Source organism: Dermacentor variabilis, chromosome 10 (assembly GCF_050947875.1).
Source record: "Dermacentor variabilis isolate Ectoservices chromosome 10, ASM5094787v1, whole genome shotgun sequence".
In the NCBI taxonomy this organism is placed as follows: Eukaryota; Metazoa; Arthropoda; class Arachnida; order Ixodida; family Ixodidae; genus Dermacentor; species Dermacentor variabilis.
In genome coordinates this window covers 30,256,971-30,275,572 of record NC_134577.1, presented here as the reverse complement: position 1 = coordinate 30,275,572, position 18,602 = coordinate 30,256,971, and the positions used below count along the sequence as shown (strand labels likewise).

The 18,602-nt window shown below is 49.6% G+C and overlaps 1 protein-coding gene and 1 long non-coding RNA gene across 2 annotated transcripts in view; one reads left to right on the top strand and one right to left on the bottom strand.

Moving 5' to 3' along the window:
• Positions 1–1,653, top strand: part of LOC142560252 (uncharacterized) — a 430,092-nt gene extending 428,439 nt beyond the window's left edge. Inside the window, exon 6 of the mRNA XM_075672207.1 lies at positions 1,304–1,653. The gene's annotated coding sequence lies outside the window, so the exon portion shown is untranslated. The remainder of the gene's footprint in view (positions 1–1,303) is intronic.
• Positions 1–18,283, bottom strand: part of LOC142560253 (uncharacterized) — a 96,035-nt gene extending 77,752 nt beyond the window's left edge. Inside the window, exon 1 of the long non-coding RNA XR_012823328.1 lies at positions 17,386–18,283. This is a non-coding gene — a long non-coding RNA (uncharacterized LOC142560253). The remainder of the gene's footprint in view (positions 1–17,385) is intronic.
• Positions 18,284–18,602: the final 319 nt, after the last annotated feature.

The following is an 18,602-nucleotide window of genomic DNA, read 5'->3' as shown; positions in this document are numbered from 1 at the left end:
GCATTTCGAAAGCGGAAGAATTACGATATTATAGATGCTGGTTCATAGACGGTATCGCTTGAGGCGTCGCGCGCTCCCACCACCGGCCAAGCAACTCGACAAAACGCAAGCGGTCGCGTTTCGGCGCCTTCAGACAAATACATACCCACAGCCAAAATACATTAACAAAATCACAGGGGGCAGGGAAAGCGACAAATGTAGGCTCTGTTCAGAAACAGGAACACTCACACACATAATGTGGGAATGCACCTCGCTCCCGTTCTCTCATCCCCCCGTCAGCAGCGAGACTGACTGGACAGCCTGGCTCAGTTCCGGGGACGTCGACCGACAACTTGAACTGGTGGACTGGGCGGAAAAGGCCAAGCAGGCCCAGGGCCTTACTTGAGCCCTAACCCTCAGCCACGTCCCTCTTTACCCTTCCCCCTTTCAATAAAGTTTATCACCACCACCACCTAGACAGGGAGACATAATAATATTTTTAAATGTTCGCCGTGAGCCTATTTGACCGAGTGAGTAAGATGAAGAGAACTATGCGTATGGTATGGATGCGCAGCGAAAAAAGGAAGACAAGTGGTAAAGAAAGGAGACGACCAGCGTTGACTTGAAACTTAACATACAAACTCAACCAAGCTTCTGTGCTTTTGAGCTAAGTGTGCATCACTAGGGAAGCTTCATACGTGAAGCTCCATAGTGTGTGGAAGTGTATCTTTCATGTCAGCCCTTGGCTAAGATCCAGTTCTCGAACTATGTGCTCTCCTTAGGTCGGTACTTTTCATAGCTGTTAGGAAATTTCCCATATGCCCGATGTCTCAGAATGCCGACATAGTGAGTGAAAGAAAGCGTGTGAGTGTGCTACTTGTCGTGTCACCTGCGGATACCGAAAATAACGATAAAGCGCTACTTTCCCAGCCCCGAAACGAAAGCTAGATGTACGAACGAGTTCTAGATCTATATCAATCTATAGCAGGCGATTGGCAACGACACATCCAAGCGAAATTTCATTTATTCACACAATAGCGGCGCGACAGTGAATTAACCACGTAGGCAATCGGGAGTGGCCTTGATAACCCTTGCCTATCAGCACCCGCTACATGTATGCCCGGAATTTGAAGCGTTATTTCAGTACAGTCTGGAAAAAGAAAGAAAAAGAATTTTCTCGCGTGCTTGACTGATCCGGGATAGCCGGCAGGCAAGCAGCGATGAGGCGGGTAAAGGCGCAAGTCGCTGGCGATCGAGTGCTCCGTTATCGCTAGCGGCCCGGGCCCCTGCGTCACACGTTCAAACGGCTACTCATGTTTTTCAGGTCGTGACGATGCGGCCCGAAGACAGCCGTCTGGATTCTCGTCTGGATTCTACAGCGGGTACTCGTCTGGCGCGGCGTCCAGACGGCAGTTTATCGACAGACGTCGCAGGGCCGGCCTCCATTGCCGGTCGATGGTGCTCGTGTGTCGCTATTAGAAGACCCCATGCGCTGAGAGCGTACAGTTGCGTCAGACATTCACGGATCGGTATTAGTGCGCGCAGAAGTTCATGCGCGTGGATGCAACAGCCCTGACATATGCGCAACGAACTGCTGGACGTGTCCTGTCCCATGGTGAAGCCGGAGTCCACGCTACTTGGGCGCCGTCTGCAAAACAACGTCATGGCTGTTCCACGCAGGTATGTTTCCACTACTGGCATAGACAGCAGTTAAAATTCAAAGCTAAAGAAAGAGAAGTTGCCCTTGACATGTATTCAAACACGTAGTCATGCGGCAATGTTGTAGCTCGGACTTGGACGCGCTAAGCACTGCGCTAATATATCGCGATGTCGTGTCGCTTGGCAATACAAAGCGAGGCAGAGAAACAGCGTTTCCAAGCCGCTTTGGGCGCTCCATACCGGAAACTCTTTTCTATGTACGTTTCGTTTTTTTTTTTTGTGCACCAATACGATAATTCCCTGAAACATATTGAGTCCCCCCTATTTCTGAAAACGGAGTCCTGAGTGCTGCGCACTCTCAGAGTGACGACATCCGTGTTGGTATTTCGGGGGCCGCAGAAAGCAATCATTGTAACGGACAAGCGCAACGTTATGTGTATCGTGAAATTATATATTCGTTTTTCAAGAGACGGGGCAGTGTTCGCTGCGAGTTCTTGCTGGCTAAATGAATTTAGAGCAGCAGGAATGGGTGATGTCCGCAGACATCATCATCATCATCATCATCATCATCATCATCATCATCATTATTATTATTATTATTATTATTATTATTATTATTATTATTAAGGGCGAGAACGAGGTAAATTACCGGTGTTAAATCGGAAATATGGGCCTCCCTTTCTGATATAGGCGCTTTTGCCATGCTGAACTTTAAGTATGACCTGTGTGCCAAAATTCAGCATGTTTCTATAATGCATTAATGCTCTTAAACATTGTAGTAGTAGTAGTAATAGTAGTAGTAGTAGTAGTAGTAGTAGTAGTAGTAGTAGTAGTAGTAGTAGTAGTAGTAGTAGATTTGTTGTTGTTGTTTACTTCTTGCATAAAATGAAGGAAAGGAAATTCGCTTATTACCGCACTGTAACTGTCTAAGTGGCTCTGCTGATACCTGAATGTAGCTGTGAAGTAAGAAGGCCTGCTGTGAAGCGGCAGAATCAGGGGACAGAGTCCATAGGAGAAAAGGAACTGTCTACACGTTTCATTTATTTACTAATAAATTAAAAAAGATTGCTCGCTAAAATTAAAGTTGCCGTCTCATGTTGCCTTCAAGAGATCTCCATCTCATGGCGTTGTATTGAAATTCAACTCTTATTTGACGTCGTCAGCTCGGGACAGGGTATGTTCAGACCATCCGTTCCGTTATAGGTTGCAGGGTCGTGCGGCGGTGTGCGCATGATTTGATTTGGTATAGGATCAAGTGCCATGTGTAACATTTAAGGCCTTGGAACGTTCAGAGCTCGAAAGAGAGTTCGCTGTGTCGTTTTATTGTTGCAACTGAAAATCACCTCCCCTATTCGCCTAAAGCGCCTCCCGTCGCGGAGTCATAAATTGCTTGTCTGGACGTCCCGGCTTCCTTTGTGCTTCGCAAAGTTCAAACGAACACTCTTCTCACGCCACTACTGCTCTACAACTTCGGTTGGCGTAGCACAGCTCACTGCCCCAACTGTCATGAGATAAGGGCAGATACAGAACACTTTCTGTACACATGTAACACTGCCATTACCGTTCCTTGTTTTCCTTACCCTTCCCCTCCTTCCTGGAGCCCTTGGCTTCACTCGAACTCGGCGGATCAACAACGGGCATTAGCGGAGCAAGCGCTCTGCTTTACTGGACCTTAGTGTTGGCCTTAAATAAAGTTTTTTCCTCCTCCCCCTCCTTGAGTTACCAAGGTTCACTTAAGAAATAGACAGGCGTCGTAAACAACGAAATCCACCGCGCCCGATGAGATTACTCATCGAATAAATATCCGCCCATTACGGTGAATACAAGTCTATTATGAACAGACTTCGTCGTGCAGTGTTCTTCCTAATGCACCTTGTTTTGGTTCAGTACGTGTAAGTGGCACAAACTCCAATGATTACTGAGCGCATTTTTCGCCTCGTTCATTTATTTATTTTCATACAAAAAAATTTTTTTTTGTTCTGTTGTTGCTCCGTTCGCGGCCTTGCCAAAAGGGGTCACGAAGGTCCCCTCAAGTCGTCGAGTAACGTTCTCATTTTTTTTTTTCATTTGGGTTCCTTTTGCAATAAACCGTTTTTATCAGAATCGAATATGCACCATTAAAGGAATGTGAAGCACGGTGACGTAATTGCTACGATTCGTACAAGTGCCTGGATTGGCAGGCTCAAGATAAGGAGTAATCGGCGCACTTATCAGCATTGTTACCGGCTTTACGTTAATGATCTATTCCAATTATTTGTCTTTAGTGGTTAAAGTAAAGAAGCTGCCTGCAACCACTCCACGACATAATCTAGCCGAGCGATGAACATTTTCATTACGCAACCTCTTCCGAGACCCACGCGGCCAAATATTTCACAGTCAAAGGCTCGCTGAGAGCCTTACTGACTCGAAAAAAAAAAAAAAAAATAGCGCCTTAAAAAAGTTATTATAAAAATTCTCCTGCATTTCTGCGGGGTCCTATAGTAACGTTCTACGTTCTTGTTTAATGCTTTGTAGCGCTCGACAGATGTGTTTCAATGCAGTTCAGTGTAGCGCATGATTAGTAAAGCAGTGAACGGGGCTAATTGGTGGACATTCATGATTGTATTGTATTAAACCAGTTGGTATAGTTTGCGCTACGCATACCTCCGTTTCTTGTACAGTTATGCTCCTTCAAGTTCTTCCCTCAGTATAATACTAAGCGGAATACAGCTCGTGAAAGCCATGCATGATTTTTTTGCGAGGGCTTGCCGATCGCCTTCGTTGTCTTCTCTCTCATTGGCAGCGCGATGTCTTGATGCCGGTGGCGCGCTATAATCTGCACCGTCATTGCGTTGTCCATCCCTTGTGCGCCGTGACAAGTTTACGTCGGTCCGCGTGCGCGGCTACAGGCGCGAATACAGAGAGCCCACCTGGCTGAATAATCTACACCCTTAAAAGAGAGAAAGGGTGTATATGTGTCTATAACTCACACCCCGAGGGTGTCCGTTGTATAAATCACACCCTATAGGTGTGAGTTATAGACACATTTACACCCATTTTTTCTCTTTTAAGGGTGTAAATTCTTTTACAGTGTTGAGCATGGCCAGCGACGCATATAGGACCTATACCTATAGGCATATGACCCTACCTCACGCCGGAGCCGCTAGATCAGAGTGCATCGCGCGCGATCTTGGCTGGCCGGCATCATGGTGGCCTGTGTAGTTCGGCTGCACTGAAGAGATTTCGCCGTGTTTGCGGCTCCGTCAAACGATAAATCACTCGCTCGCCGCACGCTTGGCCGAATGTCCTGCGGCATGCAGCTGATGCGCAACGTGTTCGATTTCGCCGGCCGCTGCCTGGCACGCTGGGAACGCCTGAACTGTATCCGCGCCTTACGGCTGTCAAATCTCTGAATTGCGTACTGCTGAAGTAGTGAAGAACGAATAAAAAAAAAGAAAGACCGAGAACGGGCCGGCCGCGAGACAGTGAATAGGGGGCCCATGTTATTGTCGGCGTTTGTTGTTCATTAATCGCGACAGTATCGGTGGCAACATGGCGACAGGCATGCAGGAGGCGCTCGGGTCGACGTCTTGCGCGCTGTTTTTCCGAGTCAATTACGCTTTCAGTGAACGTTAGATTCGGATTGGATTTAGATCTATTTCCCCTGTTTACAACAGAGTGGAAGCAGAAGCTCAAGGCCGTGTGGCCTGACACGGGCTTCAGATATTTGGTCGCGTAGCTCTCGCAAGAAGCTCTTTCTTTTAAAAATTTCATCGCTCAGCTATAACACAGTATCGAGGACGGGCCCCGTACTGCTCATTTGCTTTAGCCAATCAGAAAGCTAATAACCGTAACTTGGTTAATTACGCGCACAACTATGCAAACTGCTCCTTATAAAAATATCGCCAGTCACGGACACTCGATAGCGATAATGTCACTGTATTCTCTACATGTATTCTCTAAATGAAAAAGGTTGGCGCCTCTAAAGCACGCGCACGCACGCACACATATCATGCACACACGTGCGAGCGCGCGTTTGCATTCGGAATGTATTAATAATAAAGCTGCACCACGATTCAATAATCCATCAATTAGGAAGCCTAACGATAGCCAGCGGTAACGAGAAGCGTGTGCAGAGTGTCGACGGTATAGTTATCTGTACGCGCTGGTTGCGTCATCGCCGCGCACCAGGCCCCTTCGGAGAGACACCCATTTCCTGAAAGTCGAAAGCGACGCGACAGGAGTTGCGACGTCCAGAGCTCTTCCGGGCCGTCCCCAATTCGGGATTTTGCCACCGCTGCCTCTCCATTCTCGCAACAACAAGCAACGGGTGACCCCCTCCAACCCTTTGCCACCATTCGTCGTCTCGTCGCCCGCTGTCTCGGCAGAGTCATCGAACGTTCAAAGCTCGCGGTGTGTGGCGGGAAATGTGTCGATCGTAGTGGGGAAAACATTGCGAAAGGAAAGCTTCTCGCTCACGCCGCCAAGCGGTCTCCATCTCATCAGCTCGCGAGAACTTCGTGCGGATGGAGAGAGCCGTTTGGTGGAAAGGGGGGGGGGGGGTCCCGTAGGGGGACAACGCAATTACTCTCGGCGGCAGACCTCAGAACGACGACGACCGAATTCCTGCCGCGCGCACTGCTCGCCGATGTCTTCCTCGGCGTTGGGTTCTTTAAGCGATTCGGCCGCACTCTCTCCCTCTCTCATCTCTCTCCTTTCGTTTACCTCCTCCCTCCATGCATCGCCGAGTGCCGTCCTTTGCATTTCCTTCCGCCAAATTCTTCGACGCGCCTATCGACCTGCCCCGGCCCCCACTTCCCGACCTTCCACTTCTATATCTGCATCCTTTTTGTTTTAGTGTGGACGCGCTTTCCAAAACGCGCTCCCGCTCGGGCCAACACAGCGGCCGTCGCGTCCTCCTCTGTGATTGCATTGGTTCGGTCGAATTACGTCACCGCACAAGCAAGGAGGCAGCATTCGCCGAAACGCGGGGACCGCGGCTTCCTGCGAGCCCACGCCCGCGTGCCGCTAACGCGCGCCGACTACGCGCTGCGTACTATTGACCCGCTAAATGGCATCGGCCGCCGTCGACGACGTACTAATCTCCCCCCCTTCCCTCCGAAGGGCGACGTGGACTTGTGCCCCAAACCACCGGGCAGTGCGCGAACTCGCCGCTGCTCGAGTGAAAGAAAGACATACACAAGTCGTTGATGCAGAAGTAACAGCGGCAGTTTCGGGGGGCCCCCGAGCATGTGCTTGCCGAACCATTTTCCCCTGCCCGCTTATACCTACATCGCTTAGTCTCTCTACCCTCGTCCTCCTCATCTGTTCCTAGCATCTCTTGAGCGGCTGTGAGAAACGAATGGCGCTTAGCGACGAAACGTCGCTAAGCTGCAGAGTTGGCCATCGACGGCAGGATCTGGGAACAAGAAGTACAAAGATAAAGAAAAAATGGAACGAAAGCGCAGTTCGCAGAAAGCAGGCAGTGTTTAACGTTTCGCATGTTCATGCGTTCGTTTGTCCTTTTCGGACGTTACGTACGCAGCGAAGCCTCTTATTTTTCCCTTTCCTCCCCGAAATGGCGACTCTTGGGGGTCGTGCCGGAAGCCCCGGGAATGTGAGTGCTGCCACGTCTCAATGGTCTTCGATGCTGTAGTACCCAGAAAGCCTCCTCCTCCTCCTCCTCCTTCTTCTTCTTCTTCTTCTTCTTCTTCTTCTTCTTCTTCATGTGTTCAGCGGCTGTTGTTACTTGTAACCTTTTTTTGAGTCCTCCTCTTCCTGTTGGGCGAGAACAAGCGAACTTGCTATATTTGGAACTTTCTCCTTCTGCCCCACACGTCGTGTTTCAATCCTTTCGACGCTTCCGTGCCTTGCTTACCTAAATGGGGACTGCGTTTCTCTTGGGGATACTCTTGAGTTCCTGAGGAACGACAGAAGCTCTCACCCATCTCTGCCGATAACAAAACAGCGCTTGGATTTTGCGCCAGGCCGCAGGGTTTTTGTTGTATCAACTTTAGCAACACAGAAGAGCGCATCAGGGTCCTCTTGTGGCACTTTTCAGCACCGCTCCTTGATTTCGGTACAGGCGCCTATGGCGCATGAATATTGTGTTCTGACTTTCAGAGCTTGAGCCGTCTATGCATGTGTTGGCTTAGTTTTATATTTTTTACGTGAACTTTGTTATCATAATTTTTTTCTTATCTATGCAAGGCTGTGACTCGAGTAGAGACTTTGGGGCACACGACTTCAATGCGCCCCACTGATCTGCCCTTGGCATGACAAAAGAAAATAAATCAGTTGTCACAGAGTGTGGCTGGTTTCCTGGTGCGTGCGCGGTTGGAAGAAGTCATGAAAGCATCCTGTCCTTATAAGAACACCATGCTACTAGCAATTTAATTAACAAATTATGTAATCATAGTTTTACTTAGGCAAACTCTTGACAGGGCGTCTGGTCTGTAGATGAGAAAACGAAAAATCTGACCAGAGCGCTTGACTAGGCCCCAAGAGCGTAGAAAAAATGGCTGCATCGGCGCGCCTGATGCCAGAAAACTATATGTGAATACTACAACGTCTGCTAACCCCTCCCTCCTCAAAAAAAAAAAAAAAAAAAAAAAACATTTGGCAATGCGCAAACTTATCCATAAAGTGAAATACAGTATGAGGGACGGCAGATACGAAAAAGGTCTCCGGGAAGCTGCTACTTTCCTCCGACAAGATGCTGACGACTGCAGGAAAACCGAAGCGACGACGGCGGAGTGGACGAAAACACCGCTTAAAGGAAAACAAAACAAAAGCAACAGAGAGAAAAAAAAAACAGCACTACTACACGCTCGCGTTAGAGACCACGCCGGAGAGCGTCAGACCAGTTCACCTCCTTGCCACCCGCTCGATGCGAACGTTTACTGCAGGAAGAGAGCAGAGGCTGCTCGATAGCGCTTCTCTTGGAGCGGAAGACTCGATGGCGCAAGCACGCGCGCCAGCACCCCCCCCCCCTCCCCCCAAACAGACCGACCGAAGAGACGAACTCATCGTCGGATCGCGGGATGCCCTCCGCCCCGCTCCAAAACCTTCCCGGAGAAGCAGACCATACGCGAGAGCGCGTCAACGCAAGAGCAAGCAGCGCGTCCGCTGGGCCGCTTCAGCGTCCACTGCCGCCCACCCTTCTCCCTCCGCCCACCCCTTTCGTCTTCAGCGCCTTCTCTCGGGTCCGAAGAACGCTGCCCTGCGCCTGCCTGTCTTCGCCGGCTGGCTGGCCGGCTTCTAGGGCCCGTGAAAGAAACAGAAGCATCTCTCTGCTCGGCGCCGCCGTGCCGGAGACAAAAGGAACAGCCCCGAGAAGCATCCTCGTGGAACTAATGACCCTAACTGCTGCCGTCCCAAGAGAGACGGGTAGTGGGAGGGGAGGGACAGTGCTCGGAGAAGGAGGGGGGCCGGCACTGTGTGGCTCGAAGAAGAAAGCCCTCTGCTGAGGGAAGGAAGGAAGGAAGGAAGAAGTAGGCGGAGATGGCACGGCAGCGGGGCGAGAGCTGCCCGCGGGAGACGCCGTCGACGTGACCCGGGATGCCAGTAATAAAATTACTTCCCTCCACCGCTTCACCAGCCTTCGACCGCCCGCTTGAAGCGCGGTTTCGTCGCTTCTCCGGAACTATTTTTTTTTGTTTTGTAGTATGCTGGCGGCAGTTCTCAGCGCACGCAAGCAAGCTCACACAGAGTGAGTGAGTGAGTGAGTGGAGCGAGCGAGTGTGTGAGTGAGTTTGAGGGAGCAAGCGAGCGAGCGAGCGACAGAGTGAACCAATTCTGTCGTTGTAACTATGCTACAGAAGGTGCTTGTCTGCTCTACACACTGCATCACCTGCCAATTAAACTGTATTTCTTCCTCTAAAATCTCTACTATAGAATACAAGTTTCACCCGTTTGCACTGTGCTAGATTCCGCTGTCTTTCCGCCGATCACATTTATGTGTATCCTGAAACCCCAGATGGTCGACGAATTCGCCGCACCGCCCACATGCGGCGTCTCCAGCACCGGTTATGGAAGGAGACGCCGGGGCTGTTCCTTTGGGACGTTAAACTGCGTTAATCAGGTCAATCAATCGACCAACACATTGTTGAAACATGTCCCAGGTAGATTTCAATGCGCGGTCAGAAGAGTGCCAGAACACGGTACTCCCACATCAAGTAAGACAGAACCGCCTGCCTTGCCCGCCCCCTGCCTTTGGAATACAAGAGAGGAAAGAGAAATAAAAAAAGAACAAGGAAGGAACTCTTAGGCACAATATCATCACTGTGCTTAAACTCAATTACGTTTTCTCGCTGCTATAGTGAATGCCGCGGATGAAGCGACGCAGACTAAAAATCGGGAAGAAGGGGATGCTCGAAGTTGTGAACCGTCCCGCCTGAAGCAACAAAGAGGACAAACAGCCGTCGACGTCGCTTCACTCGGGATATCGATTCGGCGCGAAGCGCGGATGCAAGCGGCGGAGCGCGAGGTCGCCTTTGGAAAGCAAGCTCTGTCTCCTCGCTAGACTGAACGATGCGCGCCGTTCTCTTCGCGTAAGGTTTTTGCACAGCAAGCACTAAATTTAAACGACAACTTCGTCAGTGCGGCAAGGGTTTTTCTTTTTTTCTTATAGCGACGCTTTTTCTTCCCAACCACCCCCGACGTAGGGCGTTGATCCAAATTACTCGATGAGGCGGCCATTACTCCTCCGAGAAGTAAAGAAAGAAGTTTAATTGATTATTTAACATAATTAGGCTAATTAACTTTTTACTTGCTTACATTATGGCACCGGATTTCAATCTACGAAATATAGCCGGCGAATTGGCGGGGCGTACCCACTTAGAACGAATTCTCAGGAATGCGCCAGTTCCGAAATAGTTTTTTTTTTTTCGAAGTGTCCGACCAAATGTACTGGCGTTCCGAGTATACGTTATTAATGAAAACGCTCTTTTATGCATTAAAGCCACAGAATCTTATAACTTTATAGCACATATTGTAATCTGCACATTGCAGCAGCGGAGTTTCGGAAGGCAGATCCACTTGAAAAGAAATGTCAGGATGGCACCAATTTCGAGGTATCAATTTCCGAACTTTGCAGTGAGATACATTGGCGGTCCAGTTACTTTTGCGCTTCAATGCGTAAAACGGCGTTTTTTTAAAAAGAAGTGTGTGGAACGAAAATTCCTTTTTACCGCAAGTTTGATGGTGCATATCTCGAAAACGGTTTCATCCGTAGAATTTCTTCCGAGAGGATATGCCTTGCAGTCTCACCAGCTACAAATTCGTGAATTACATTGTGTGCCATAAGATTATTAGTTGAAAAATTAATTAGTGAATATTAGCAACGTGTCAATTATACATCTATATTTCGCATGCAAATAATGCCCCCGCCTCTGAGTTATCCAGCTAAGCGACTGGAGTGGTGCTGTGCTGCTTGCACGCCACAGGTAAACTTTTTTCTGTCTTTTCTTTAAATATGGGCAGTCTACGTAGAAACACGCAATGTATATATATATATATATATATATATATATATATATATATATATATATATATATATATATATATATATATATATATATATATATATATATAAGCACACACGGTCGGTACTAGTGTAGCTTATATCGAAATTACGCGGAAGCTGGATAGCTCGTGTAATGGGTCGCACATGAAACCGGCGGTCTCTCAGAGTTACATAAAACGAGGAGCTGAGTTACGCCAAAGTGCTGCTCTCATGGTTGCTTCTTCTTCTACTGGTTCACACAGGCGAATTAAGCTTGCCTAATTCCTACCCTCCTTCCTATCTTCCATTTCTGTGTTGCTGTCCCCTCCTTTCTGAAGAGTGGGCATGCATTGTGCCCCTTCTGCTTTCGTCTTTCTGCCAATGTACGCCATCACCAACTTATCAGAGTAAGGCAGACTTACTCCCATTTTTTGCGTTGCTCCATGCTCGTTCGAAACGCGACCCAGGGAATGACTCAGCGCAACCGCGCGCTATTTTCACGTCGTTTACGGGATTTTTTCCCCGCAGCGCTTAACGAACGCCGTCGCCATCGGCAAAGCGAGATTTCCACGTGCTCTTTCTGAGAAGGGGTTATTAAACCGCACCAAGAAAAACGTTACCGACGGAAGAGGACGTACTACGTATAAAGACCATCCGAAGGAAGCTTTGTGTAGAAACTCTCAACGGTGGCGCTCACGGGACGCACACGTGGTCGTCAAACGTGGGAACAGGCTCGGTTCGCGCACGAAGTAGAATAGCGACGCTGTAAAAATGCACACGCAACTAGTACTCGCAGTCACGCGCGATTCGTGGCTCGTAAGTTAGCACGAGACTTCAAAACTGGCAACGTTGCGCGCGGTTCGTCGGGTAACCCGTCCCACTCTTCAGCACACGCCCAAGCATGACGAGAAAGAGAGAGAGAGAGAAAACACTTCATTGTAGGATAGGCAGAAAGCTGGTCATTATACGAAGGATATTAGTGTGCTTTTCTCGTGGCTCGCGGGGCCTCTCGTACACTTTAGAGAGAGCAGCGTAATGGTGCCGCTGCCGAAAATTTACACCAGTAACAAAGTAAAGTACACTGGGTTGCTGAAATATTAACTGTGTTTGACTGGTTTGAGCTCTGCGCCACCAGGTGGCAGCAGCGTGCAGGCCGTTGACGTTTGCGCTTCCACTCATCCGGTAGAACGCCCAGTCCGCTTGCGCTTATACCCGAATAAGCTACACGCTAAAACTCTCTATTCTGATACTCGACGCGCGGGACGCGCATGCGCGTCGTTACCGTGACAGCACAACGACGCAAACGGTGAAAACGTGCACAACTGTCCGATGCACTAACAATTATGCCACGATCACACCCATACTTCTCTCGTACACCAACGCCAGCTAGCAGTTTGAGACAATTTGGCGCATGCGCCAATAAGTCGCGCACCGCGCGCGAAAGCGCATGCGCACTAGAGCACGCACTCACGCGCTGCAGTTTTCATTGGACTAAAGACGCAGCAACGAAGTATAGGCGAATAATGGCCGATCTTACTACTTGTCTTTCGCGTCGTATATGCCTCTCCGCGTGCAGCACCTCTCCTCCCCATCTTTCCTCGAAGAACGCCGGACTTTGCCTTCGTCCTCGCGACGAAACCACTCCGTGTCAATATAAACGGCTGCATTAGCGTTGGCTGCGTTTCGCCATAGCTTGCGAACGATGTGGTACGTAGACGCGAACACTGCGTGACATTAAGGTTTCGACATGCGCGGTTCATCGACATAAACATTGCAGCAGATGGCCCGCAGCATACAATTACAAGACATTTCTACGCATTGTACGAGTAGTTTATAGCACTTGATTGATCGTGTCGCTATACCTCGTTTTCACATAGATTCCAACAGGTGCTTCGCATCTGCATATTCTTTCCTCTCTAATAATAAACATTCCTCAGCGAAACAAATACAGTCGAAGCTTCCACTGGGTAATCTGTTCCTTTGAGTTGATTGGGAACGTTTTTTTTTTCGCCTCTTTAATTGAACTCTGACTGCAGCTGGCGCGCTACAAACAATGCTGTGATTTTCTTCTATTAAAAGGAGATCCGATTCTTCTCATTAAAGATAAACGCTGGAATTCCGAAATCAAATTCGTCCTTTCTCTCTAATTTCGTAGTGCTACTCAGCTGAAGAGCTTGGGGAAAATACGCACAGAACGCGCGCGAGAGATTTCTTCCCGAGAAAACTGCAGACTCGTTTTGAATCCCTGACGACGGAATACTGCGAAAAACGTGCAAACAAATTTACGCTCGTGGACTAATTACGAAAGTTAAATCGTTTCCGAAGTCTTCTTTCTTTCACGGGAGTCTTCTGGGAGCAATACCGAATGCTGGCAGTGTGTTATATACGAAGAAAAAAGAAAAAGAAAGCAACAAAGCAACAAACTTCAATAAAGGTTTAAGCTTTCTCAAAAGCGGCTCGCGCTGTCTTCCCCAACAGCTTTCCGAAAACGACCGCATTTTTAACTGCCGATTGCAGCTTGATTGCTTTCGCGGAATATATTCCTTAAGGGCGCAAGAACGGCATGTCTCAAGTAAAAAAAAAAAAAAAAAAGAAAGCAAGAGAGAGAGAGAGAGAGAGAAACAAATGAATCTGTTAGCTAGGCTCCTTTGTTTGACGATATTGTTAGCGTTCACAAATGAACCGCGCGCACGCTAGAGATAAAAGCCGACGGAACGAGCCCTGGTTGGGAGCGAACTAAATTCGTAATGACCGTCGAAAAAGAAAAAAAAAGAAGCAGATTTACTTTTCAAGAACAGTGCCGGAAGTGTTTAAGCAGACGACGTTTTACGAAGCTGTCAAGCAGACGAAAAATGAACAGAAAACGGTTGTGGCACTGCCGTTGAACGAATTAATAATAATAAAAAGAAGTTGGAGAGTGCTAGCTTACCGAAGAAGAGAATAGGGAAGCTTAAAGTGGCGCTCGGGCGTAGGTTAGTTGTTCTCGAATCAGGGTTTAATTGCTGCGAAAGAAGACAAAGAACAGAGAGAAAGAGAGAGAGAGAGAGCCGTATGCGAGGCAGCTGAAGGCTGGCTACTACGTTAAGTGGAGGAAACTATTCGGGTCGTAAGATAACTTAGAAGGACAGGAAAAAGGGGGGAAGTTACTTCAGCACGTGAATCTGTCTTCTTGCACGTAGCTCTCTAATCACCGATGTGGCCGCTAAGAGTGGGAGAAGTACGGACGACGCATGCGGAAAGACTGGGAAACATCGCCGACGAAGTCAGAGAGAGTATATACGACGTACGTTGGGGGATTTGTACAGTCTATTTTAGTAACGTTTCGTCTGGTGGACCAGACTTTGACAAAGGGCTGGTCCACCAGCCCTTTGTCAAGCACCTGTGGTTTAAACATTCAAGCCCATCTGAGACCGCGTTTTCCCTCCCTGGCCATCTCAAAATTTCTTAGGCACCGAGGAAAACGAGATCCGTTACCATTTCGCATGGTATGCGAAGGCCAAGTGCCGAGTCGGCTCAATGTCGGGGCATACGTCATTGCGGCGTAATCCGCGAGACCAGACACCCAAGTCTTGTCGAGCTCTCCTCGCCGCGTAAGCGCGGGGAAAGCTCGCGATGCGCCGTAACCACGCGCTCTGCAGGGCGCGTGCTTTGCGTAATTCGCCGCGGGCCGCCGTTTCGCGGGATTAGCGTGGGTGAAATGAGCAGCCTGGTAAATCCTCCCTCCCCACTCCTCCCACCCCCCGAACACGATCTCCCTCTCGACAGATCGCGCTCTTCTTGGGTATAAGCCAGCGGCTTCCGTGATAAGTTGTGTCGGAAGACTTTGTTCGCAAGTGAAATCCTCTGCAGCTGTGCCAGCCTTTTCCCCTTGCGTAAGAGACGCTCTGCACTGCCGTTACACTGCGTGGGCAGCGTGCGTGCATGGTGTACTTTGCTCAGCTTCGCAGTTGTACGAGATTGGGGACGTAATCCCGGCATTCAGAAATGGCGCCTTAAGTTGAAGGCCACGCCCGACTTGATCCACATGACACAGTGGGCGCGTGAACGTGCGCAAGACGCTCGTGGCATTTCCTTTGGCGCGTTCAGATAAGGGGACGTATTCTCTGACGTTGACTTTCGGCGATACTATCTCCTTCGCGTGACGACGTGCTCAACCAACCAATCGTCTGGTCCGGTTTCGTTCAACCAGCCAATCAGCGCGCGCCTGCATGGTGGCTGCGGCGATAGTATCGCCGAAAGTGAGCGTCCCAGAATACGTCCCCAGGCGTCATCTAGGTCGTCGAGGATTGTCTTCGAGTTAAGGCGCATTTAAACGGATATGAGGGTGAGCCATAGTTGGATCGAACCAATGTGAAACGTTATCGCGCGATTACGTGTCCCTATACGTCACGCATAGAGCGTGGCATCAGGGAGCGTTTAAAGTCGTAGAGATGTACCGACATATGTTTCTTGGACTTTCTTTGGCGTCTCACGAAGGCCGAAAACCTCAAAACCCGAGAGAAAAAAAAAATGCTGATAAGTATCAGAGCGCGCTAAATAACGCTTATACAGTTCTTCTTTATGAATCGGTTTTGGTTTCGGTATCTTAGAAGTTGATTGGTCGCGACACGTACGCGAACGCGCCCATGCCATGACAACTTCAAGGCGGCATCGCCGCCCGTCTCTCGTATTTGCCCGTTTTCTGGCACACACTGTTCTCACGATAAGAGTGGCTTTTTTGTTGGTGCTATTTATCGTACAAGGGTAACGTACTAATACAGCTAAAGCAATTCTTCTCTTTAGTGTCCATTAAAAGATGTTCGTGACAGATGTGAAGTGTTTCAGCTGGTAACATAAAGGTAACCAAGAAGTGAACCGCCTGCTTCGTTGGAAGGGCTTTCTTTTAGCTCGTAATATAGCTAGGTTAAATAAAGCTGCCACGCGTGCACCAGTCGTTGCGCTCTACAGGGGGCGCAAACCAGGCTATCTTAATGAGCTTTACGACTAGTGACTTATAGATGCCGCTTGAAGGAGCAGAATGCCGCATGCTATGGCGCAGCGAGATTTTTTAAGCCTGTTGTACAAAGGCGCAGACGGCAAGCGCTAGACGTCTAGTGCAGTTGCCGCGGCGGCATCGCGGGCTACATCAAATATCAATAGCTACAAGAAGGATGTATTAGAGGCCATTAGCTTATTCTTTATCCTGTAGTCACTTCGAACAAAAGGCCCAATACACTAACTACCATCATTAAGTTTTTGTGCAGAGACAAGCTTTGAGAAAAGTTTTTCTTTATTCATTCGTAAGTTTCATAGTAGGTTAGCCTGCAGTAGACTCGTATGGGGGCAATCGTCAGCCAAGTGGTAGGGGCTCCCGTAACTAGTGTTATCGCAGCTGTGTTTCTAGATTGTCTTGCGATGTCTGGTCTAAGCGGCGCTAGACACAATTCGCACTTCAGGGAGAACGTGCCAATACTTTGTTAGACACTGTGGCAGTTGGCTCAGGCTTAACGTTCGCTGTCTATCGGCACAATGGCTACTGTGCAGACTAAACTGTTTCTGGTGTTTAGTTTCCCGCCATGGCATGTCACAGCATTCGATGGTTGTATCTGCCGTCATACACCGTGCCGCAAATGCGCGGGATTATCTAACAAAGAGCTGCTGATTGGTGACAATAACGTGCATGTCACAACGCAGTCCGCACCTTGAAATCGCGCGCGCAATGACAGTCGATAGAGCTGAATGCCCTAGCCTCAGGTAGATAATATCACGCGTTGTAGACGTCATGGTCAGCCTACCTTTATGTCCACTTCAGGACGACGGCGGCCTCCCCCGGAGATCTCCATTTACCCCTGTCGTGCGCTAGGTGTTTCCAAGCTCTGCCGCCAGATTTCCTAATTTGATCGCCCCACTAAATTATCTGCAGTCCTCAACGGCAGCTCCCTTCCCTTAGCACCCATTCTGTAATTCTAATGGACCACCAGTTATATATATATGTCTTACGCGTTACATGGCCTGCCCAACTCCATTCCTCTTAATGCCGATGCCAACTAGAATATCAGGAATTGTAGTATTAGGCGTCTTTGCGCATGCACATGGCGATGTTCCAGAGCCTGTAATTTCGCTCTCGAGAACGTGCAAGAGTTAAATGTCAAGAGAATCAAGCGGCGACCTTTAACAGCTGACAGAATTGATGATTCCAGATAACTCCCGATTTTCGATCACAAATCACACACTGCGATGCAATCCTTATGGTCTGCACCGTAGCACCGACAACACGGACTCACCTGCGTGTCGCTCACGACGACAGCATCCTTCCGTCGCCGCGGTGTCCCGCGCTTCCCGTGAGCGGAACGCGCCCACAGCGTCCTTGGCAGCGGAGACGGCGGAGCGCGCGCGAACGCGCGCGAGCGAACTTGAGAGCTTTCCAAACGCGGCCGCAAAGACACGTGCGATTCGACACGCAACTCGGGTGGCAGAGGGAACCCGGTACGGGAGAGCTCCCTTCAGGCCGGAACCACGCACAACACCGAACACACACTCGTTGTTCTTCGCGAACAAACAACGTCGATTCTCTCGAAGCAGCGCCGACAATCGGCAACAAACGGCCTTCTCCCGCGCCGCTCGCCCTGTCTTGGGGGTGGTTTTTGACACTCCTCACGGCGCGCACAAGTGTCGCGATGTCAGCGGGGAAGCACAAGCACCACGACGGAGGACCGATTCGGTTCAGCGTGCGACGCCGGTTATCCGCACGAGCGTAGGTAGGTGGGTAGGCAAGCAAGCGCGCACACGCCGGGATATCAGGGCGCGACGGCGACTATCCACGCCCGGCGTGATGCAGCTCTCTCGGCCGGTCTCGTCGTGTCGGGAGGGCTCGCCTCGGTGGGTGTCGTCGCTTCCTGCGAGTCTGGAGTGGGCCCCTCGCGGGGGATGTTTTTCTTTTTCTTTCTTGCTTTTTTTTTTCCTTCTTCTTTGCCGGCGGTTGCTGGATCTCTCGGTGAAACCGGCTGGGCTGGCACCGCTAGCGAGGAGGATGAACACCGGCGCGTGCTCTCGTTGGTGGGAAAGGAGAAGCAGTGAAAGAGGGAGAGAGAGAAAAAAAATGAAGAAGTAGAGAAATCCGTTTCACTTCCTCCGGAGGATGATGCTTCGTTCCCCGGTACGCGCGCAGCTTCTGAACCTCGGCGTTGGAGAGCTGCTTTCGCACTGGCGCCGCCGGCGCGGTGTGACTGGTTCTCCGGGTGGCCGCGAGGAGGCACCACGTCGCGGGAGATTTGGAGAGCAAACTAAAGTGCGGGCTTAGAGTGTGCGATTGGAGAGTTGCTCCTCTCCGCCTCGGAGAGAGCACGTGAGTCGGAATGACCGCATGTCGACGTAGTACAAAGGATCACTCGTTCCTCCTATTATAGCGGACCTATCCTATTCTCTATCTCTGCCACTTATTACTTACTATCGATCCCTCACCCATTCCCTTAAAGTGCTGTTGAGGTGTCTCTCGCAGGAG